We start from the raw sequence: 24,298 nt of genomic DNA on the forward strand, positions 1-24,298 counted from the left end.
CTTCTTTTTCTCCCTTTAAAAATGCTCCTGTTATGAATCCATGTTTTTCTTCACATAATTAGATGTTCTTCTTTACATAACTGTAATTCATATAATGGTACAATCCTGTAAATTGCTTCAGCTTTGCTTTTGTGCTAGTTTATGGATACACTGGCAACAGAATACAAAATCATGTTTCTTTTTTTTTTTTTTTATAAACAGTAAAGTGTTAAAAGGAAAGTAAACCTTTGAGTCAATCTTTATAATTTCCCCTATTTCTAAAGAAAGTGGGACATTTGCATAGATTCATTTTCTGAGTTCATTACAGACTATGGAAAAAACTATTCAAATCTACTCTTTCCATCCATCCAGAAATTAAATAGTGCAATTCATAAAATGTAGATGGGATTAAGACATTCTCTTTAATACTTAAAATACTGACATTTTAGAGATAAAATATTTTAAAAATCTAAATTAATTTTTAGGAAGAAAGAAATAGACTACTATATAAGATATATGTGTGTGTGCATGCTCAGTCACTCAGCTGTGTCCAACTCTTTGCGACCCAGTGGACTTTAGCCTGCCAGGCTCCTCTGTTCACGGAATTTTCCAGGCAAGAATACTGGAGTGGGTTGCCAATTCTTAGTCCAGGGGATCTTCCCAACCCAGGGATCAAACCCATGTCTCCTGCATCTTCTGCATTAATAAGCAAATTCTTTACCACTGAGCCACTGGGAAGCTATTTAAGATGACTTACTGAAAAATACAAATAATTAGTGATATAAGCATTCTATTCATCAATTCTGCCCACTTTACTGCTTTAGTACTTTACCATAAATTATTACAATTTATCTCCTAATTTGGAATTCTTCCAACATCTTCTAAAATATGTTCATAGAATATATTTTCAAAACAAACATCATTTCGATCATCAATTTATAATAACATTTAAGTTTGAAAAAGAAAGTTAGTCTCTCAGTCGTATCCAACTCTTTGTTACCCAATGGACTATAGCCCACCAGATTCCTCTGTCCATGAAATTCTCCAGGCAAGAATACTGGAGTGGGTTGCCATATCCTTCTCCAGAAGATCTTCCTGACCCAGGTATCGAACCCAGGTCTCCCACACTGCAGGAAGACTCTTTAATTAAGTCTTTAATTAATTTAAGTTTATAATAGCTCAATTTCTGCTTAAGTTTTCCTCTCTTGATGCAACTTTCCATTTCTGGATCTCTAGCTTCTCAGTAATGGGATCAGGAATACAACTCCAGATCCTTTTACACCTCAAATGTTCTGGAATTTCATATGTAATATTTTTGCTTAATTTGAATGTTTTATATCACTAAAACCCTTCAAAACCATTACTGAGCCTACAATAAAGCATAGTTTTTAAAAGTCAGAGATAGTCAAATGTAATAATTGTAATGCATACATATTCATTTCAGTAATAGCTTATATTTACATAAGATTTGGTTGATAATTAGATTCCCAGCATAAATTAATTCCTAATCTATTCATTACTTCAATATTAGTTTTTTTTACACAAAGTAATACTTCAGTCCATCATCATAATCTCCTAAATAAAAAAGCTGAACTTTTAATTTAATTTCTAAGTTATGTATTCAATGTTATATTCTTTATACAAAAGAGCATTTCAGCCCATAAAGCACACAGTCCTAAGCCAGGAGTATAAACTCATTTTTATTTTACAATTGGATTTTCTTTTTTTTTAAGATACAAGTATATTTCAGTTGTAGATATATTTCACAATTTCAATGTTTGATTAAAGAGAATGTGAGCTGGAAACACAATGTCTTCAATGCATTTTAAAGCATTCAGTCCTTTATTTTATTTTGGAAATATGTTTATTTGGACTTATATAGGAGATTGGAACTCCTACAAGGAGTTTGGAAATAGAAATAATGGGATTCTGTATGTGTGTACATGTATTGTATATTGTAAAATTCTTGATAATCTGGTTGGAAAAACTGTCCTCATATTTTCATTACTTTATTACTTGGATTTCTGACTGCTCATGAAAAGCATAGCTGTTTAATAACCATTAAAACTCTACTACTGAAGATTTTATTAAATTCAAATATTGATACTTTCCATTTTGAAAAATGGAAATATACATATATATACATATATATGTATAACTTATTAACATTTGTATATATATATAAATACATATATAAGTTTATATTTATTTCAAATACATATATGTATATGAAATAAAATTATTTCAAATAATATATAGGGGTAAAGTTTTAAACAGATCATCAGATTACAGTAAAATGAATTCATGAAACTTGTCTGATGGTGAGTTATATGCTTAGTGAAATGGTATTTGGAGTGTTCAGATGCAGAGGTTATGAAGCAGTAGTGAACAAAATGGAAATGTGTGATATATTGTTACAAATATTTAAAAAAATAAATTTCAATGATATCATAAAAAGCACAGTTTTATTATCTTTCTGACAGATGGAAGAGATCGATTATAAGGCATCTGTAGTCTTTACATATGGATTATATGATTAGAATGGATTTGCATGCATGTTAAATTATGTTGTTTAAATACAATTGGTTCTATTCCAAAGTTTTCATTTGAAATAACAAACATGTTACCAAATACCAAAGCCTACATTTCTTTTCAGGTCTTTTCTCTTTTCTTAAATTATCTGCATTTTTAGATAATAAAGAGACTATAATATGCAGGTATTATGAAACAATTTGTGTATATTATATCAAAAATTATATGACTACAACAATTCATTTTGTAATATATTTAGTTTTTCTAGCATGCACTGGAGGAATGTTTTTATTTAATGAGTTTTCCCAGGTAGGAATATAGTCTAAGAATGTTGAGCAGTAGCTTGGGGTTATCTTATTCTTTCTATTAGGAAGCACTGGCTGACAGTGAGGGTAGAGAACACAGGTGTGGGAATGGTTTTATTCTTCATGCACAAGAGAAAGAGTAAATAAAATATGCTTGAGGAACCTCCCTGGTGGCCCTGTGGTTAAGGCTCTGATCTCCCAATGCAGGAAACACAAGTTCGAATCCTGGTTAGGGAACTAAGATTCCACATGCCTTGCTGTGTAGCTAAAAAAAAAAAAACAAACAAGCAAACAAAAATATGCTTGAGCTTAAGTTGTGTGCTAGTTTTATAATTTTGTGCATCATACGAAAAACTCTTACTGTTAAATTTTAATACTTTAATATTTTTATTGAATTTATGTAGTATTCTATACTTCAGTAAACAAATGGAAACTGAGTTGGCCTTTAATTATCTGTAATTAAGTACAAATTTTATAGAACATTCATTATTTATGTTGCTTTGCATTCTCAAATGTGAATTGTTTATTATATTTTTGCATTACTACACAAAGTAAGTAACAGCTTGTTGCTCAGTTGTGTCCAACTTTTGCTACCCCATGGACTGTAGCCCACCAGGCTCCTCTGTCCATGGGGATTCTCCAGGCAAGAATACTGAAATGGGTTTCCATGCCCTCCTTCAGGGGATCCTCCCAACCCAGGGATTGAACTTAGGTCTCCTGCACTGCAGACAGATTCTTTACTAGTTGAGCTACCAGGGAAGCCCATTAAAGGTATAAGTGAAGAATAAAGAACATTCCTCTCTCACTCGAAAAATCAAGGTCTTTTTAAATCATTTTTTAAAAAATATTTAAGGATAGCAGCCATATTTCAATTATCTTTTAAGTTATGTCTACAATAATAAAGTCAAGGGCTTACAAAGCAGTGACAATTGATTATTCAGATAATAAATTCAACAATCTTCCCTATTCATAAGACCATTAATGAATGGTCACAAAGTAGTATCCTATTTTATCCTATTTTTATTTTTTCCCAGAAGAAAGATGTGCAATCTTACCATTAAATTTAGAAGCTGGAATAAGCTAGGCAATGTCTTTGAACCCCGTCAATAATACATGAAATCTGACGTCCATTCAACAAAGGTGACGATTGAAGAATCAGCTGTATTCCAAGCATCATCACATGTGCAGATGAAACAAACAGAACCAATTTATGCCCCCAATTCTTCAGTATTCTTAGTTTAGAAGGGACACAAGCCTGTGCATTGCTATTTGATAGAATTCCTATTACAGTTACAGGAACAATGCATTGTGGAATCAAAGAGGAAAAACCTACTACATTATTTCTGTCTGGTGAACTCCAGAAGTATTTCAAATGTGTATGTCACATGAGAGAGAGAAAGCCTTTGATCATTCTATTCATAGAGGAAAACATGTGAAATGACGAGTTGTGAAAAGTTCCTGCACACACCCCTTCACATATGTATTCAAAAGATGTTTTTTTAAATAACTTCTTTCTGAAAAACATTCAGCTAACAACAGTGAAAATACTGAAATATGGATGCCTATCCTTTCCCCATGGTGTTGACAAACCATGGAAAAGACTGACAATGGATAATTGTGATTTTTTTTTTTGATTTTTTTTTTTTAAAGGGAAAGCAGAGTACAGAAGGGACTTTAGAAGGTAGGGTATTTTGGTCAAGAAAAAGGAAATTGGTGAGGGAAAGAAATGTATCCAGATGGTAAAAGGTCTCATGAAGTTTGTTAATATATGTTAAGTTGTTTGGACTGTATTGTGCAGTCAATGGACAGAGTTTTTAATAAAGAGTGAAACAACTGATGGGATATTAGAAAGGTAACACTGACAGCATTAAACAGGAAAATGAATCAAAGAGAGACTAAATGAAGCAGAGAGACTCCTTGAGTCAGGGAGTCTGCCACAAAAGTTCCATGTGAGAGACAAGAACAGCCTGAGTAAACTTTCCTACAGAGGTGATGAAGAACAGAGGGAAGGAAAATGGGAAACATATTTCTGAGGTACTAATATAAGAAAGCTGAGCGCCAAAGAATTGGTGCTTTTGAACTGTGGTGTTGGAGAAGACTCTTGAGAGTCCCTTGGACTGCAAGGAGATCCAGCCAGTCCATTCTGAAGGAGATCAGCCCTGTGTGTTCTTTGGAAGGACTGATGCTAAAGCTGAAACTCCAGTACTTTGGCCACCTCATGCGAAGAGTTGACTCATTGGAAAAGACTCTGATGCTGGGAGGGATTGGGGGCAAGAGGAGAAGGGACCACAGAGGATGAGATGGCTGGATGGCATCACCAACTCAATGGACATGAGTTTGAGTGAACTCCGGGAGTTGGTGATGGACAGGGAGTCCCGGCGTGCTGCAATTCATGGGGTCGCAAAGAGTCAGACACAACTGAGTGACTGAACTGAATATAATAACAAAAATATCAATTCCCAAACATAAGGTGTTAGGAAAGTCACAATTTGAGAAACCATCGAACAGATTTTACTTATGAAACCTAGAGCAGTAGGGGGTGAGAAAAATTAAATAACACACAGATTCTAGAAGGCAACTATTTGGGTGGTGATGGGTGAGTTTATTTTGGAAGAGGAGAAATCCCCAAGTAGCAATACGGACAGAAAAATGAAGTATGCAGTAAACCCTGGACAATGTCAGTTTAACTCTGGGGAGAGAGCTCCATGCCAGAAACAAAGACTTGAGTATCATCAAAATGTTTACTATAGAACAGTAGTTATCTTCTCTGCTCCTTAGAATCACCTAAGAAAATTTTTTTAGAAATTGACTACTGCTTCACATCCTAAGGGATTCTAATATAAGTCATTTGGAGTTCAGGTTAGACAATGGGATTACAAAAAAAGAGAAAAGAAAACAAAACTTTCTAGGTGACTTCAATGTGCTGTAAAGTTAAGAAACTTTGCCATGGAGGGACAAATTTGCATGAGGTATTTTAAAGTTAAGAATTTTAACTGGATTCTGGAGTCAAACAGAACAGTATTTGAATCAAAGCTCTGCTAGTTACCTATGAAACTGTACACATGAAAACCACGTTTCTTTTCTGGAGGACAGTAGTGATATTGCCTATTCACTGATTTGAAGGATTATGTGCCAAAAAAGCAATGCTGAATGAGCCTCTGTAAATATCATCATGTACAAGCATTGTTATTAATTATTATTAATACCACATCATCTTATTCTCCATTATATAAAGATGGAAGGATTTTGAGCATAACTTTTCTATCATGTGAACATTCTCTGGCGTTACCCTTCTTTGGGATTGGAATGAAAACTGACCTTTTCCAGTCCTGTGGCTACTGCTGTTTCCCAAATTTTCTGACATATAACAGCATCACATTTTAGGATTTTAAATAGCTCAGCTGGAATTCCATCACCTCCACTATCTGTGTCTGTAGTAATGCTTCCTAAGGCCCACGTGATGTAAGACTCCAAGATGACCGACTCTAGATGAGTAACCACCACCAAAAATATATGTCCTTTTCATCATCCAGGATTGGCATGCAAAAGTAGGAAGTCAAGAGAAATATGGAAAAACAGGCAAGTTTGGTCTGGGAGTATAAAATAAAAGGGAAACACTAACAGAGTTTTGTCAATAGAACACACTGGTCATAGAAAACTCCCTTTTCCTGCAACACAAGAACAACTCTGATGTACATAATGTGGACATCATCAGATGTTCAATATTGAACTCAGATTGATTATGATCTTTATAGCTCAAAATCCTTCAAGTTGGGCTTTAGCAATACATGAATTGAGAACTCCCCAGTGTACAAACTGAATTTCAAAGAGGCAGAGGAACCAGAGATCATGTTGCCAACATTCACTGGCTCATGGAGAAAACAGGGGAGTTCTAGAAATACATTTAATTCTGCTTCATTAACTTTGATAAAGGCTTTGACTGTGTAGATCACAACAAGTTGTGGAACATTCTTAAAGAAGACAGACACCTTACCCGTCATCTAAGAAACCTGTAAGCAGGTCAAGAAGCAACAGTTAGAACCAAACATGGAACAACAGATGTTCAAAATTGGGAAAAGAGTATGACAAGGCTTATTTAACTTATATACAGAGTATATCAATGCCAGAATGTGAAATGCCAGACTGGATGAAGCACATGCTGGAATCAAGACTGATGGGAGAAATATCAACAACCTCAGATAACCTGATGATACCCCTCTAATGGCAGAAACCAAAATGTGTCCTTGAGGAGGGTAAAAGAAGAGAGTGAAAAAGCTGGCTTAAAACTCAACATTCAAAAAACTAATATCATGGCCTCTGGTTTCATCACTTCATGGCAAATAGATGTGGAAAAAGTGGAAGAAGTGCCAGATTTTATTTTCCTGGGTTCCAAAATCTCTGTGAATGGTGACTGTAGCCATGAAATTAAAAGACACTCACTCCTTGGAAAGAAAGGTATGACAAACCTAGACAGCATATTAAAAAGCAGAGCCACCACTGTGCCAATGAAGGTCCATATGGTCAAAGCTGTGGTTTTCATGGTAGTCATGTATGGATGTGAGAATTGGACCATAAAGAAGACTGAGTGCCAAAGAGTTGAAGCTTTTGAACTGGTGCTGAAGAAGGCTCTTGACAGCACCATGGACTATAAGATCAAACCAGTCAATCCTAAAGGCAGTCAGTCCTGAATATTCAATGGAAGGACAGATGCTGAAGCTGAGGCTCCAATACTTTGGCCACCTGATGTGAACAGCCAACTCATTGGAAAAGACCCTGATGCTAGGAAAGATTGAAGACAAAAGGAGAATAGGATGGCAGAGGATGAGATGGTTAGATAGCATTAGCAAATCAGTGGACATGAGTTTGAGCAAACTCAGGGAGATAGTGGAAGACAGAGGAACTTACCATACTTCAGGCCATGGGGTTGCAAAGAGTTGGGTGTGACTTAGCGACTGAACAACATTTTTTTTTCCCCCAGCAGAGGCAGTTTTACTTAGATATAGGGGATTTAACAACAAATTTTTAAGGGAAATTTTTTTGAAGGACTTTTGGTTTCCTTGAGTGGAAATAATTATAAAAATGAGTAAAGGAGCCAGAGAATGAAAAGGTTGAAAATACAGGTAAGGGGAAAATGGACAACTTCTTACCCCAATGAGAATGACTGTCTTAGAAAAGAAGAAAAATAGATTTTTCTGAGACAACTGTGTGTGAACAGGTGTTACATATAATTGGAGAAGTGGAAAAGAAAGAAGAGAGAAAACCCTACTGATACTGTTGGGCAGGAGCTACTCCATGCTAGAACTTGAATTTACTGAGGGTGGAGATCACTTTCATTCACTTCCACACCATTTAATATCCAGTACCCTGCAGCATAGAGATTGGTATTTAATATATGTTTGATGAAGTGAACTATGACTTCTTCATGCTTATTCTGGGAAAGTAAGTAATGGAGGACAAGAATTTCAATGTAAAACAAAGATCCAATGGGAAATTTCCTGTATTCTCTATGTCATCTCTTCTATTTATTATTATTTCCTGGTGTATTTTTATGTCATGTCTTTTATTTTTTTCCTTTTCAATACAAATTTTATTTTATATTGCAGTATCGTTGATTCATACCATTATGTTAGTTTCAGGTGTACGGCAAAGTGATCCAGTCATACAGGCATATATATCCACTCTTTTATAGATTCTTTTCCCATTGAGGTTATTACTGAATATTGAGTAGAGTTTCCTGTGCTATGCAGTAGATCCTTGCTGACTATCTATTTTATATATAGTACTGTTCATATGTTTATCCCACCCTCCTTGTTTATCCCTCCCCTCGCACCTTTCCCTTTTGGTAACTATAAGTTTGTTTTAGAAGTCTGTAAATCTGTTTCTGTTTTGTAAGTAAGTTCATTTGTATCATTTTTTTTAGATTCTGCATATAAGTAATATATGATATTTGTCTTCGTCTGACTTATTTCACTTAGTATGATAATTTCTCTTTTAAATTATTTCTCATTTCAGAAAGAGTGGAGAATCTTAATGGAGAAAGAATGAAAATGAAAGAAAGATGAAATAAAATGCAAAGTGGGGATCTAATGTACACAATGATTCTTATAGTTAAAAATATGGTTCTGTATACTTGACACTTGCAAGTGAACCCGAAATGTTCTCATCACAATGAAGAAATAGTAATTATGTCATGTAATAAAGGTATTAATTAATGCTATGGTGGTAATCATTTTGCACTATATAAGTGTATCAACTCAACATTTTATTACCCTAAAATTGTGCAATGTTATATACCTTCTGTGTCTCAATTAAAAATCCATAAAGTAGGTGAACCGTAAGGGGATAGGCAAAGCTGTATGGCTTTATGACAAAATATTTCTTTGCTTCTCTGGCAGTAGCAACTAAAGTAAAATAAATAATATATTCACTATTATATTAGCTATAACTACAGCTCTAGAAAAATACACAAATTATTTTCTGATATATTCCCTGACCTCTGCTCAAGCTCTCATACCAGGATACCACTTTAAAATAGCTTTCTATATACTCCCAAATTATCTTACTGTGCTCAGAATGAAAAAGATTGATTAATCTGTCTAGTCAGAATATTATTCTAATAAACTAATAAAGCTGGACTCTTCTTTCTACACTCTTGCACTCACTAATCTGAATTCAGTTCAGTGGAAAAACACCTGCAATCAACAGCATTTGGCAAAAGAGCAAAACCAAGTCAATCCAATGTATTACCTTCCTAGAAAAATAATTTACACAGCTCAATGTCTGTTTGCATGGTATATGAATATCTTTGTCTCTGAGTAATGTACCAAGTAAAGTAAATTTCAGGATGTTTTTTCTTTTAATTTTTATTTCATATTGGAGCATAGTTGATTAGCAGTGTTGTGTTAGTTTTTCAAGTGTACAGCAAAGTGATTCACTTATACATATACATGTATCTATTTTTTTTTCGAATTATTTTCCCGTTTAGGTTATTACAGAACATCGTGCAGTATTCCTTTGCTATATAGTAGGTCCTCATGGGAGGTCCATTTTAAATATAGCAGTGTGTTCAGGATGCATTTTATGTATGATAGATCATCATCTATGAAGAAGAGTTATCCACTAGATGCCAAGTTGCACCTGCCTAGAAAATTTAATGGTATAGAATAGGAGGGTGGGTTAAAACAATATTATATAAGAGGGTAAATCATCACATTAAGGAAAGAAAACACAAAAGGGGAGGATATGACGCTTGCTTTTTTCCCCAGCATTGAGAGCAATCAGTGTTCTTACCATCACTACAATAAGACCTTTCCTTGTACACATCCTGCCCCCCAAGGAGTCAGCAAAGGAGCAGATGCTCCATAATCTGCAATTCACGATAACCGCATACATTTGTGTCACTGGAGTAATCCCATTTGATCATTTGGTCTTTGATCTAGCAGTTTGCATGTACAGGTGGCTAAGGCATTGCCTTACTAGCCACTTTGTATCAACCCCAATACAAAGTCCTCCTGGGCTTCACATTTACTTCACTGCATCCAGTTATGCAGTGATTTCATTCCAAAACCTCCATCACACCTCAGCAGCTGTCATCTCCAGAAGCACAGTGCTCACTGTTAAGGGTTTCTTCTCTCCCTTTATTAAATGTGCTTGTTTAATAGAGTACATCCCACAGACCAGATGCACTGCATGTATGTTCATTGTCTATAAAATTTCTTTTGGCTGATCACCTTTCTCAATGTTAATAAGCAGAGAGACTATTCTATGGGATTGTGTTTAACGTTCTAAAGGGCATTGAGAGGCCACATTGGAAGGATGAATATTTTTCTAAGAGATGAAAGTGTCCAACCACACATTACCTTAATAAATATTTATTAAAGTAATTTTTCATGTGGTAAAACATACATATCATAAAGTTTAACATTTTCACCTTTTAAAGTATACAACTGCTGCTGCTGCTGCTAAGTCACCTCAGTCGTGTCCGACTCTGTGCGACCCCAGAGACGGCAGCCCACCAGGCTCCCCCGTCCCTGGGATTCTCCAGGCAAGAGCACTGGAGTGGGTTGCCATTTCTTTCTCCAATACATTCACATTGTTGAGGAACCATCACTCCTATCCACTTCCAGAACTTTCTCATCATCTTAAACTGAAAGGCTATACTCATTAAACAATAGCTCCCATTCCTTCCTACCTCAGCCCTTATAACCACTACTCTACTTACTGTCTCTCTGGATCTGACTAGTCTAAGTACATCATGTAAGTGGAGTCCTACCATTTTTATTCTTTTATGTCTTACAAGGTCAATTAACACAATGTTTTCAAGATTCATCTATATTGTACCATGTATCAGAGACTGTTTCCTTTTAAGACTGAATAATATTCACTTGTAGGTATATAACATATTTTGATTATCCCTTTCTATGTTGAAAGATATTTAAGTTCTTCTTACATTTTGGGAATTGTGAATAATGTCAATATGAGCATGGCAGTAAAATTATGTATTGCATTCTCTGTTTTCAGTCTTTTGGATATATACCTAGAAGTGGGGTTGTTAGATGCTATGGTAATTCAGCTTAGATTTTTGAGGGACCACCATTCTATTTTTCATAATGACTGCATCCTTTTACATTCCCATCATTAATGCACAGCAGTTCTAGTTCTTCCACATTCTTATCAACAGTTTTTTTTGTTGTTGTTGTTTGTTTTCTTTCTTTCATTCTTTTGGATAATAGTCACCTAATGTATCAGGTCAATTAACATAAAATTAAATTTGTATTTATGTATTAATATAAAATTAAGTTCCTCATCTGAATAAATCTCAGTCTTAAGGGATAGAATTATTACCAATGGCTCAATCCTATTCTTGTATGCTTTTGTCTTAAAAGATGATGTTTGCTATACTGCCATCTCAGGTAAGCAAGTCTTGGGTGAATATCTAAGGAATTCACCAAAGATAAACTTGAATACTCCCTTTGGTTTCTTTGGTGTTTTATATTGTTATTATCTTCTTGGTCAAGTTGAGATTATCTGTTTCTCTCCATAAAGCTGTGAAATGATCCTCAAAACACAGTCATAGATACAATCCAACACAATGGCATATGTCCATTGCAAAGCAAATGCTACTAGCCTATCCTGTGGAATTCATTCATTCATCCATTCATTCATTTGTCCTAAATTCTACTGTACAAGTGCCTACAATGACAGAAGTATTTTATATCTGCCATACCGAATATGTTAGCCACTAGAGAAGGCAATGGCACCCCACTCCAGTACTCTTGCCTGGAAAATCCCATGGACGGAGGAGCCTGGTAGGCTGCAGTCCATGGGGTCGCTAAGAGTCAGACACGACTGAGCGACTTCCCTTTCACTTTTCACTTCCATGCATTGGAGAAGGAAATGGCAACCCACTCCAGTGTTCTTGCCTAGAGAATCCCAGGGACGGGGGAGCCTGGTGGGCTGCCGTCTCTGGGATTGCACAGAGTCGGACACGACTGAAGCGACTTAGCAGCAGCAGCAACAAGATATATGTGACTACTGACTACGTAAAATGTTACTATTTCAACTGAAACTTAAAATAATTAAACTTGAATTAAATATTAATTAATTAATATAATTAAATATTCAGTTCCCCTGTCACACTCTCTACATTCCAAGTTCTCACTAGGCACAAACAACTGGTGGCTAAAGTGTTAGACAGTGAAGGTTTAGCTGGATACACTGTGAAATTGTTTATCATCCTTCTCCTATTTTATCAAAGTCTGGTCATTAAAACACATAAATATTTCTTATAATAAAGGGTAATACATGTAAGTGCTAAGACCTACTGAAACACAAATGAGAGACTAGCTTCCTGGGGGGAAATTTGGAAATGCTTTCAAAAAGAGGTAATAATTAAGTTATACTTTGAAGTTAAGTTATATTAAGTTATATAATGAATCATCATAATATATGAATCATATGAATCATCCATATGATTATGGATGATTAAGGATGATGACTCTTTATTAGAGAAGAAAAAGGATATTTAAAGTAGAGAGAAAGGCAAAGGCAATGAGTTGGAATCAAAATGGTGTTTTGAAGGATAGTGAAGTGTGGGGTATATTAAAAGAGATGCTACACCTAGGCAGAAGTGAGAGAAATGGAAAAAAGTTAGAACAGTAATCCAGAACATGAGTGTGAAAAGCAATACACTGGAGTAATTCAGACTTGAAACATGTATAGCAGCAACAAAAGAATGAATAAGCAAGAGTGCATCATGAGTTTGTTCATTTCCTAAAACAGTTCCTTTCCTCCATCAACATTATCATAAAGAGCTCTAATTAAAAAGACTTGAAATTAATGGCTTGGTTGTAATTTGTATCAGAGAAGGCAATGGCAACCTACTCCAGTACTCTTGCCTGGAAAATCCCATGGATGGAGGAGCCTGGAAGGCTGCAGTCCATGGGGTCGTGAAGAGTCGCACATGACTGAGCGACTTCACTTTCACGCATTGGAGAAGGAAATGGCAACCCACTCCAGTGTTCTTGCCTGGAGAATCCCAGGGACAGAGGAGCCTGGTGGGCTGCCGTCTATGGGGTCGCACAGAGTCGGACACGACTCAAGTGACCTAGCAGCAGTAATTTGTATCTGATGTAGATTTTTTTTTTTTTAATTTTACCTTTCTTCAGGGGAACTTATAAGTAAAAGTTTCTCTCATTGGCTAAAGTAGGTCATTCTTAAACCCTCTTAAATAACTACCCAATACTTAAATAATCTAAGACTTGCTTAGCACAAACCATGTTTGTTTGTTATTCTGTTGTTCACTGCAGAATAAAAAGCAAATTATTACAGAAACAGCCTATGAGGGTATAGAAGCTGGAGTAGTTGTTTTACAGTCCTCTTAGATTCTCATTCCAGAGTAAAGTTTAATATACTATGTACACAGTATACTAATATACTATGCTGCAGAGCACTACAACAATTTCCATTCTGAATTTTTGTGATTGGATTAATATTTTAGAGTGCTTATTCAACTACACATTGATCAGAAACTCTTGGCTGTTGTGCTAAAATGCTCTGCCTCTGGCTTATAATTCACCTGGCAAATGGTCAATCATGCTTCATCCTAGAGTGAGTCATGATTCTTACTTTGATCTATTGAAGTATATTTCTAAGATCTACCTTTGCTAGAGTCCTATGAAAAAAAGAGTACTTCTTTGGGATATTAATTAATATGCTCTATAAAGAACTGAAACTAAAATGAATGATTATAGGCATAGCTTATTACACATGAGCAGTTTTCCATACTATTTAAAAAGATTATACAGTTTGTCATAAAAGGCAATTCTTTAATTCTGGCTGAATATACACCTATTTTGGTTGAAATCTTAATTAATGCTTTTGATTCTGGTTCGTTAACATTGTAATGATTCAGTAAGAAGATGATCCACATCCCAACCTGGCAGAAATGACCAGAAAAAATGTCTCAAATGAGGACAGATGCGAGGTAGTCTTACAAGCAAAAAAAGTAATTCATCCACACATGGAACATTTGTATATGACAGACTCATTTTTGTAGCATATGGAAACTAAAACCAGTTCCAGATAGATCTTATACCTGATTGCAAAAACCAAAATTTTTAAAACTTTTGGGAAAAAACATATGAGAATATTTTATGATTTCATGATAAGAAATGATTTCTAAAACAAGATGTTATAAGGAGAAGCCATAATGAAAAATTTGTACTACTTTTAATGAAACACAATAAATATATACATGTGTGTGTATATATATATATATATATACACACCTAATATATATTTAGTAAAAGACACTAGGTTAAAAAAAGAAAAACATAAGACAGAGCTGAGGAAAAAATGTTGACAATGCATATATCAAAAATGAATTAGAATACAGAATAAAGAGATATCTAATAAATCTATACGAGAAAGATAAAGGCCTCAGTACCTGTAAAATATATGGCTAAGCAATTCACAGTAGAGGAAATGTGAATTTTCAATGGAAAGATGCTCACTGCACATATAATCAAAGAAGACAAATTAAAGCCATGCAACTGATAAATTTTAAAAAGTAACAATTTCACACACTCAGCAGATTCATAAGGTTATTTGCCTTCAGTGATTTCACTTCCTTACAGTATGAAATGATGAAGGTTGATAAAAGGATAATTACATTTAAAAAAATAATAAAGAACAGGAAAGGAAAGCTAAAAGAAACAGCAGCTCTAATTTATTTCTCTGTGAGAGTCTCAGGTCTTCTTAAGTGTTTTCCTGTTTTGGCTCTTCAAATCCAGCCTAAGCTAAAATGAAAAGGTATGGAAGGTGCTGTTACACATATGCACAGTTCCCAAAGAACCCAGTAGGGTAAAGACCAAACGGAAGCAAAACTAAAAGAAGATAAATCAGGAGAGCTGGGTTCGATCCCTGGTTTGGGAAGATCCCCTGGAGAAGGAAATGGCAACGCACTCCAATATTCTTGCCTGGAGAATCCCACGGACAGAGGAGAGCCTGGTGGGCTATAGTCCTTGCGGCTGCAGAGTCAGACATGACCGAGCGACTTTCACTCACTCACTCAAAAAGTAACAATATTAAATGTTGACAAGAATAGATAGAATGGTAGTTCTCATAAATATACTTGCAAATTACAAATGCTGAAAGCCTACATGGGTTTTGGGCAATATCTGAAAAAAGGAAAGATGTAAATTCCACATTATCAATCAGTCTCACTCATAAGCATATGCCTTAAATAATCTTGAATATTTGCACAGTAATAAGTGTAATAATTCAGAATGATTATTTATATGGTGTTTATTACAGTGGGAAATTAGAAATGCTTATTAATGAGGCCAAGAATAGTGGGTAGCCTATCCTTTCTCCAGCAGGTCTTCCCAACCCAGGAATTGAACCAGGGTCTCCTGCATTGCAGGCAGATTCTTTACCAATTGAGCTATCAGGGAAGCCCACTAATGAGACAGGGAAAAGTAAATTGTAGTAGGTTTATAAAATGGAGTACTATACAGTAATAAAAATTAATGAAGTTGATTATTCTATACCAACTTGAATAAATCACATGAAATTATATTTCCAAGGAGGTATATAGTATGCTGCAATGTTTATAAATATTTTACTTATTTAATATAATACTGTATGATTGAAGGGGGATAATACACATAGTAAATTCACAAGGAATGGTCTGGTAATCATAATATCAAATTTACAACACTGGTTACCTCTTGGAGGGAGATGCAGTCTGAAAAAGTACATTGAGGGCTTCAATTTTATGTTTAATACATAATTAATCTGGGTGGTAACTCACAGACTTTTGTTTCAGCATTTTCTATGTCTTTTCCAAGTGAATATGACATAATCATAAAAAGTCAGAGTCATTAAAAGTTCCAAGTACTCTGAACAGCAATACTTCAACTCTAAAGGCCATCTTAGGTGACTTTTAAAACTCTGTTCTTGAGAAGGGTGCCTTTCTGATGCAGGGCTCTTTCATTTCGGTAAGAATGAATCATATAATTTGACTATACTGTCTAATCAAATCTTTCTCTGAAACACAGTAATCTAAGAAACTATGTTCATAGCTCTCAATAAGACATAAGAAGCTATGTTGATGATTCCTCTCCCAACTGCTAAATTAATCTCCATATTGACCTGGCTAGGCTGAGGAATAATCATTGTGATAAACTCTTAAGTGCCTAGTTACACCTGAAATGCTTGCTAAAATGTAGATTACAGAATCCCAATCCCATATGTTCTAATGTATTAAATCTAGTAGAGCTAAGGAGTCTAGGGAGTAGTATTTTAAGGCATTTTTGTTAATTTGGAGGTCTTCTTGGTTCAATGGACAAAGTTTGAGAAAAGCTGCTTCAAGGAATTCACAGTCTCATGTTGTAAATGAATAAACAAATTCAATGGAATTTTGGAGCTATTATTGAGAGGATAAAAAGATTTAAATCTATTTGCTTAACAGGAAACTCTTCAAAAGAGAAGTGATGACTGATTCATATTTTCAAAAGTCACCCAAGAATCAAGAAAGTGAGAACTAATCTGGGCAGAAGTTCTAACATAAACAAAAGCAGAGAGTTATGACATATCATGAATATTTGAGAAAATGAAAGTCGATTTTCACAATGATTGGCAAAGTGAAAGTTGTTCAGTTGTTTCCGACTCTTTGCGACTCCATGGACTATATTCTCCAGATCAGAATACTGGAGTGGGTAGCCTTTCCCTTCTCCAGGGGATATTCCCAACCCAGGGATCAAACCCAGGTCTCCCACATTGCAAGCAGATTCTTTACCAAGGATATTGGACTGGGTAGCCTATCCCTTCTCCAGGGGATCTTCAAACCCAGGAATCGAACCAGGGTCTCTTGCATTGCAGGCAGATTCTTTACCAACTGAGCTATGAGTGAAAGTTGAAGACTAAAGAGAGGAATTCTGGGTCCAGATGATTGAGTACCTTGAATAATATAAGGGGTTTGGGTTTCATGGTTTGTGCTCTAGAAAGAAGACTTTGCAGACATAATGTACATGAATTCAAGTGGGGCAAGAATGGAGGTGAGGTGATGGCTTAGAAGGGGGATCCTAGAAAGCATGAGTAGGAACAGGTGGCAGGTCTGTCTCTGGGAAGAAGAGATTAGGTTTAAGAAAAAGAAAGTCATCAGTACATGTTTTTTTCCTCACTGTTTGAATATAGTTGATAAGGCAGTGAAGTGTTAGTTGCTCAGTCATGTCCAATTCTCTGCGATGCCATGGACTATCACCTGCCATGGAATTCTGTCCATGGAATTTTCCAGGCAAGAATACTGGAGTGGGTAGCCACTCCCTTCTCCAGAGGAGCTTCTGGACATGGGGGTTGAACCCGGGTCTCCCGCATTGCTGGTGAATTCTTTACCATCTGAGCCACCAGGGAAGCCAGAGGAATATATCAAAGAAGGCTGGATGCATAATGTGCTACTTATGACTGGAAATCTGAGTAAAAGAGCAGTTTGGCAAGAGAGATAATGTATGTGGCTTCAAATGGTTTCTTCTATTATATTTTCCTTTAAAATATTTGTAATTTATCTCTACATGAAGATGTCAAGTAATTCCTTGACAATATAGACATGGCATTCAGGAAAAATATATGGACTAAAGATATAAATTTTTGATTTAATTATTAAAACTCTAGATATACATCTTACTATCTAGGGTGACTGAAGAGAATGAGAAGACAATAAGGGCTAAATTTAGTACAATAATTAGAAAATAGAAAATTACAGTTGACAGATAATTTATGTAAAATATATAATACAAATTAAAACCAAATTAGATGGCAGACAGAATTGATTGGGAATTTCAGAGGTGTTTAAAAACTATGAGGGTTGGAACAGATAGAGAAATTTCTTAGTGGAGGAGAAATATCAATCTTTTGGATAAATGAATAGAGTTTAGCCAAGAGAAAGGCAGACTCTTCCAGATTAGAGAAGCCATGTGTGCAGAAATGTGAAGGTAGAGCTTCACAATTTTCAATCTGAAAATTACTTGATGGATTCTTCCCAGAAAGCTTGGCTATATTTGTCCACATATCAAAGCAAATGATGAAGGCTCTGTTTCATTCCTGTTTTCCGATTTCGAAAGATGACGGTACAGTTGGGGTGGGGGTTAGAGGTGGAGCTTTCATACTAAAGAAGCTATGGCTGTGACATCCTTGGAAAGTTGTTAATACTATTTATAGATGACTGATCTAGGGGAAATGCAAAGAATGGTTCGACATGGAAAAAAAGATATTTAAGAGACTCAGAAATTATAACTGCTGAAACACAATTTTAATTTTTTTTTTAATATGAGGGGAAAAAATAGGTCCACGGCATGCAGGAAAAGCATGTACTATGCTATAAAAAAGAGCTTGTTTCTAATAGTGAATCTGCCTTTTATTTGCTCAATGGTTATGTATATTTTGTTTAACCTCTCTGAGATTCAATCTTTTTATAAGTTAAAGAAATCTAATAAAGTCTACTTCAAAAGGGTACTGTAAGGATTGAAAGCAATATCTGTGGCAACAAGAGTGTTTAACACTGTGTCTACAGTTTCCTCAGTTACTCTTCTAGGAACTTTATTTCCTATAGGATTAGGATAACTGGCTGGTCCATATAGAACTATGTTTTAGGTATAAACATGAAAGTATCAATAATATTATTGCTCACTCAATTCAATAGCAGATTTATAGAGATAAATGATAGAGACCAGGTCAGAATTCTCACCTACTAAATGATATTATGTTTTTTTTTCTGAACTCACAGATCTCAGAGAAAGAGAAAAATAAGTTGAGTTTTCTGGGTGATAAGGAAGGGTTCATTCTCTAGCATATTGGATGGAACCTCACCTCAAGTTACATTTCAAATGGTGCATTGCACCTGCTCATTTATCAAGCTGCCAAGGGCTAGCTTTGCTGTCTTGCTTTTTTTCTGTTAAAATTCACATCTTTGCACTGTCTTGAATTGCTTAATCTCATAATGTAAGTAACACATTAAATCTTGCCCAAATAAAAATAACTCCTAATGTATCAAGTTTAGACAATGCCAAAAGGTGTGATCACTCAGCTGAGTCTAATGTTAGTTTCCAAATAGGGCATGCAAGTGTATAGCTTCCCATTCATTTCTGATCAATGCTATTTTTCTTTGAATTAAATCTTAAAATTTAAAATAAAAGACCTATACAAATCAATATAATTTTCTTTGGAGATATTAGGATATTGTTCTTTACTGTGTACCATATAGGGCAAGAGAAAGTAGGCTTTAAACCTATAAGACACTCTGGGCAGCTCAGAGTCTCTCCTCCAACCCACACTCAAAACAGGTGCTCTACTGCTGGAAATCACTAAACTTTTGCCAGAAAAAGCCTAGAAGATGATAACACTGGTTCAAGGACAGGGTAAGGGAAGGGAAGTAAAAGGAAGTAAGTGGGAAATTATAGCAAATGTGATTAACAGCTGTTTTCTAGAGCAAGCCTCTGTCAGGGATCTGCAGCTGTGTCATTGTACTTCAATTCTTCAGATTATACAAGAAGATGCATAAAGCAAAAGATACATGGAGAAAGGTTAAAGGAAGTCCAAAGAAAGGTTAAAGCAAGTCCAAAATCCGTGGCAACATACGCCCTCACTCCCTACTTATTCTTCAGCTTTATCTTGTCCCTCTCTTTTGGGAAGAAGCTAGATGCCTAAGAAACAAAGTCCTCCTACTCCCTAGGTATCAGTTCTGAGTTGCTGCTGTTGATGATTTTGGTATTTTTTCTGGTTTTGGAGAGAAAGGGAGGGGGTTGCTGGAACACCAGCAGATCCTTTAATAAATGCCTTTAATAAAATCAACATGCTGTATGCCTTCCAGAATGCTTTCTAAAGAGCTACATGTACCTCCTCAAGATATAGAGGAGATACCAGGATATGGCTGGAAAACTAAGTTGCTCAAAATACTGGGTTCTAAGAGCATCCAATTTGGGTTTTAAAGCCTAGCTGCCAGGTTTCTAGTTGTCTGCCTTATATAAGGGTGGATTCCCAAAATATTATGTTTAATATTACATCCTACTTGCCAAATAACCACAATGAAATGTAGTGCAATGATATTATTGTCTTATCCCACATGCTCAGAAGAGTGTTATTTCCTCTGAAAGATCCCCTTCAAGCAACTAAACATCCCCATGTGAACATTCCATAGGTCCTGAATTTCTGCCCCTTCCTCCAAGTGCTCATGAGGGGTTGGCAATACACGTTCGAATTAAACAATCTCCCAGCACTACTTGGAAATACAGGCTCTTCACAGCCCTTTGTAACACAGAGCGTGGTAACAATCACTTAAAAAGAAATAGAGCCTATGACCCAGAGGAATATACAAGGTCAGGCAACTCCCGGTGGGGGTGAGAAAAGGTGGGAGGTGCTGAGGTCAGGGTTAAATGACACTGCCAAAAGAAGTCCCCCGGCCCGGCCACCTCCTTCCTTCATTGCTAGGAGGAGTCTCCAGTGAGCTCAGGCTTTTAGAAGCCTGCCCCTTCGTGCCGCAGAAAGGTTAGGAAGCGCTTTTCAAAGCCGCATCTAAGGCAAGCCCAGTTAAAAGAGCCAAGGAAAGCCTGGCCCATGACCAGGATTGGCCCAAATCACTTGCTGCCTTTCTCTTCTCGCAGCCTCATTAGCGCTTCCCTTCTTTCGTCGTCGTCCTCTTTACCCTTAGAGTGCAGGTCCCGCTGGGACTCGGGGGTCACCCTACGGTTAGCGCCTGCAGCTCAGACCCGGGGCTGGGTTGAGATGTTTTAGCATCCCGTCTGCCTATCCCACCTGTCTGCCTGTGGCACAGTGACCCCTGGAAGGATAACGCGGGACCTCTGCGCCTAGGTGTGCGCGTCTTTCGCCGGCCCCTCGGGGACCTCGCGGCATGCGGCTGCAGGATGCAAGCGGCCTCCGCAGCGCTGGAACCCCCGGGCGGAACGGCCGCCCGGGCTGCGGCAGCGAGCTTGCCTCACTGCGCTCCCTGCTTCGCCCGTCCCGCGGGCTATGCCCGCCTCTCCCCATTGTGTCCGCAGCGCTGCGGGGCTGAGCAGTGCGCCCGCGGCACCCGCGCCAACCCCGGAGCTCTAGGCAGCAAGAGCCCGGGAGTGAAGAGAGAGCAGGGAGAAGGAGCCAGAAGGGTCCCCAGAAGGGCTCAGCGCTTCATCAATAATACAGAGGTGACTGGACCCCCCCTGCAATACATTTTCCAGTTAAACGCGATCAACTGGAGCGCTTCCTGGCACGTCCCACGCGTGTGGTTTTTGTGTGTGAAAGATGGGACGCACCTTGTTCATTCATCTATCTGCGCTTCTTCTTCCGCTCTCCTACAGAAAAAGCCCCCTCCTCCCCGCCTTAGCTTTAAACCGCCACCTTTTCCACATCAGCACTCCATTTCCAGGCCCAAACTGCAGGTTGAAAACGCAGATCTGGAAAGACTCCCCTATATACCCTGAAGAGTTTACCAAAATTCACCCAGTAATGCTGATTTTCAAAGCCCCCCTTTTCATCCCCCTTCTTGGAGAATGCTTTCAAAGTTTGGGAGCCTAAATGGCCCTGGACCCGGAGGTTTCTGCAGCCCTGTCCGCATCATGAACCGCGGCGCGGTCAGAGACACCGAGATTACGCCGCAAAGTTGCCCAGCATCAACCCAGCAGGCCGCTGATGCTAGGAGCATCCTTCGAAGCAGTTTTCCGGTGTGTCCCCAGGAAGCCCAGATGCCCGACAGAATCTCCCAAACAAGGATTCATCCAACCACCTACAACAGACACAAATTGCGGAAACTTCTTTGTGAAGCCATCTCAAGCCCACACTGAAGGGACACTCAGCACAACTTGCAAGGAAATAAATACACATCTCATCCCTGCGGGGAAACTTGTTGAATCCCGCCCGAGCGTAAGGCTGCAATTTCCGATGTAGCCTGAAGGTTTATGATTCTACCCGCAAAGACCCCGGTGCATCCGTCACAATTTCTGGACAAACTGCAGGGTCCTTTACGCACCCATTCTGCACTCCCGCCACCACCGCTGTAAAACGGAGCGTGTACCTCTAGACAATTCGAAAGCCGGCTGTCACTTCCTTTGCCATCGTTTGGGAGACTTACCCTTTGATACGACTGTTTTCCTCGATCTAGCGGCTCCGGGGTGCAGGCGCAGTCCTCCCAACTTTGCTGGGCACCGAGACCTCCCCGACTTTATTAACCAAGCAAAAGCTGCCTGTGACTTACAAATGTTAAGAGTGGAAAATAGGGAGTGATTGAAGTCGGGTTTCTTCTCGGTATCAGTACCCTGAAAAAATCCAATCCTTCTTCAGTAGAGAATTCTTTCAACCCCGTTATCTCTATTACTATTAATGCGCAGAGCAGAGGGCACTGCATGCAAATAGGTGCAAGTGCGCGCTTCTATTGGTGGCTGCGGAGGCCCCTGGGTCCTACTGCTCAGGCTCTAAACTACACAGCAACACTACACACGCAGCTTCGGAGGCGCGGAGGGGAAAATGGATTTAATTGATTCGTTACCTCTGGTATTGTAACGCCTGCTGCGATGTTTAACGGAGCGGGGGTGGGGGGGAACCCTCACATTTAAACTCATGTCTTGTGATCTATCATTTCATATATGCCTTTAATTGCCTGTGTGGAGTGGCTTTGAACATACAAAGGCTTTTTAAAAGAACCCTTTCTGAAGAAAATTCACACAGATGCATTTGGCAGGAAAACCCTCCTTTTTTCCCCCTTTTTTTCCTGTCATGCCTTATTCGGATGTAAATCCCGGAAATATTTATATAGTCAGATACTTCTGCCTTTCACTTAAATAAAATAGCATCTAGTTTTATTCTTGATAGTGCATGGCTACTCTAAATAACTTATACAGGTTAAAATGGCAGAAGCTAAAATGTGAATGTTAAGATATTTGGGATCTATTTTTTTTTTTTTAATATTCCTAAAAAAAAAGGCATCCATGATAATGCCATGGGCATCTCTTTTTCTTTAATTTTGCAAATTAAGAAATTCAGAAATATTTTATGAGTATTGACTCCCAAATATAAATCAACATAAAGATATTGATAATGTAACAATATGTCAAGCATTCACTATTAATTGCCACATTTTCTTTTTACAGTTTCTCTCTTCCTGAGCCCATTAGTGATGCAAATTGGCACAAGGAGATTTAAAGTGAGGCAGGCCTGTGGTGACTAGCAATTTGAAATATTGTAACGTGGTGCAAAAACCACTCCAGTACATCATCATTAAAGGTAACTGTGTTTAAAATTAGAGTATTAATAGCTGAATCTTAATATATATGAATTTAAAGCCCTTAATCATGTTTTGCTCTGACCTTTAATTTTTTGGAAGGAAAGAAATCCTCATGTAAATTGAAATGACACAGACTCTCCACCAAGTTCCATCTAAGGTGTTCTCTGATATTACAGTTTAGGAAATAACATAATTTTATTGGGATTTAGATGTAAATGGTAATTTAAATTTAATTACAAAATTATTATGTCTATAATTATTAATATTGTGTCTAGAATTTACAGCTCACTGCTGGTAGAAACTGATATACTGAATAAGGTCAGCAGCAGCAGCCAACTCATAATTCACCAGCCATGTGTAAACTAAATAAATGAAAACACAAGATGCAAAAATAAAACAATTGAGGTCTTATTCCAAACACACTTATAGCATTTGAATTTACTTACATAGTGTGTGCTACAACCCTTCTTCATTTCCATAACTCCCTCCCTGTGTAGCCTCTTCCCTTCCCTCAGTAGTAACCCTGGAGAGCAGAAGTGTTACTTCAAGTCCAGGGTGCCTTTGCAGCTTTCCAGGTCTAACTTATAGATTATATCCCTGGAGGACCCAGAATTAAATCTTTCAGTACTAAGATGTCAAGGAGGACAGTATCCATTAAGAGTTGGAAAATCCAACATTCTCAGGTGTATTTCCAAAGTTTCCATCAAACATA

The 24,298-nt window shown here is 37.2% G+C and overlaps 1 protein-coding gene across 1 annotated transcript in view; it reads right to left on the bottom strand.

The window, feature by feature from the left end:
- ROBO1 (roundabout guidance receptor 1) overlaps positions 1 to 22,693 on the bottom strand; it is a 1,287,230-nt gene extending 1,264,537 nt beyond the window's left edge. The window contains exon 1 of the mRNA XM_061430941.1: positions 22,438 to 22,693. The gene's annotated coding sequence lies outside the window, so the exon portion shown is untranslated. The remainder of the gene's footprint in view (positions 1 to 22,437) is intronic.
- Between the last annotated feature and the right edge of the window lie 1,605 nt (positions 22,694 to 24,298).

This window comes from Bos javanicus, chromosome 1, assembly GCF_032452875.1.
Source record: "Bos javanicus breed banteng chromosome 1, ARS-OSU_banteng_1.0, whole genome shotgun sequence".
NCBI classification, from domain to species: domain Eukaryota; kingdom Metazoa; phylum Chordata; class Mammalia; order Artiodactyla; family Bovidae; genus Bos; species Bos javanicus.